This window comes from Rhincodon typus, unplaced genomic scaffold (assembly GCF_021869965.1).
Source record: "Rhincodon typus isolate 14 unplaced genomic scaffold, sRhiTyp1.1 hic_rhity00000542, whole genome shotgun sequence".
NCBI classification, from domain to species: domain Eukaryota; kingdom Metazoa; phylum Chordata; class Chondrichthyes; order Orectolobiformes; family Rhincodontidae; genus Rhincodon; species Rhincodon typus.
In genome coordinates, this window is record NW_025966180.1 from 27279 (window position 1) to 28584 (window position 1306).

The window sequence follows — 1306 nt, forward strand, 5'->3', positions numbered from 1 at the left end:
GGAACCAGCTGCCAAAGGAACTCCTGGTGTCGGGTACAATTATAACACTTAAACGCCAGCTGGGTGGGTACATGAACAGGAAGGCTTTAGAGGGATCTGTGCCAAAGGCTGGCAAATGGGACAAGGTCAGATTGGCATGCCAATCTAGTGCAGACAAGTTGGATCAAAGTGTCTATTTCCATGCTGTTTCACTCTAACAAGCTATGACTCTGTAACTGAACTTGCACAAAAATACAGATGCTGCAAGGACAGGTCAGAGGCTGGGAATCCTACTGTGAGTAACTGGCATCCTGATTCCCCAATTCCTGTCCAACGTCTAATGTGATCAATTCAGGAATGTGATGGCTTACCCCACTGCAGCTCCACACACACACTCCGGCTGTGTGTGGGCCTTTTGAGGGAGAAACAGCGGCAAGAAGCTGCTGGGGGCCATTCTTGTAGTTTTCAAATCTCCAGACACTGATGGAAATTCATTGTTTGGCTTCTGTTTCACACTGTTTGTTGACAAAGTCAAAGTCGAAACACAGACAAGACTGTGGAAATATAAGAACCCTGTAAAGGACATTGATTGGAGTCAACATATTCAACAGTTAGTGCATTGGGATTTGGTAACATGAACTGCGCAGACATTGCAGTAGCTTCGGGTAGCACCTTACGTGGAGCTGTGCAATTGTCGTTCCATTTCTGGATCTCACTCAATTGGTATCGAAGTATATATATTTAAAAAAGAATGATCCTTAGACAAGGAACAGCTCAAGGTTAAAATGGAATCAGACCTGTGTTTGAATTGATTCCTTTAAAGAAAAGACAGAAGTCTCGTGACACTGTCATCATCCAACAGGTTCATTTAAGATGACAGGCTTTTCGAGCTCTGCTCTTCATCAGAAGAAGTTAAAGAAAAGAAACATCCAAATAATTATTAACTGAATATTACATTAATCTGTTTGACATTGTCAAACTTGGCTGATGTTGATTTACAGGAGTTAACTCTTCTGTCTTCTTGCAGGAACAAGACAATGTAATATTTGCTCAGTACAAAGCCAAGGGTGACCAGCTGCTCCTAACAAACAGCAGGTATGTTAGCACTGTCCGAGCCGAGAACACCCTTTCCACAGGCACAGAGCAGATTGAGTCAGAGACACATTGAACTCAATTTCCAGTGATGTGCATTCAAGCCAACAGTCAAACACAACCAACAAAATACAAATAGTTTTGTTTTCTCTGTTTTCTCAACACACACCTCCCCTGTTTCAAAAAAATTCACCATTTGTAGCCTATTGACATTTACAACATTTTTGGAAATGAA

At 42.0% G+C, this 1306-nt stretch overlaps 1 long non-coding RNA gene across 1 annotated transcript in view; it reads left to right on the forward strand.

The window, feature by feature from the left end:
- The window catches only part of LOC125488355, a 2534-nt gene extending 1460 nt beyond the window's left edge, over positions 1 to 1074 (forward strand). Inside the window, exon 2 of the long non-coding RNA XR_007266287.1 lies at positions 1007 to 1074. This is a non-coding gene — a long non-coding RNA (uncharacterized LOC125488355). The remainder of the gene's footprint in view (positions 1 to 1006) is intronic.
- Positions 1075 to 1306: the final 232 nt, after the last annotated feature.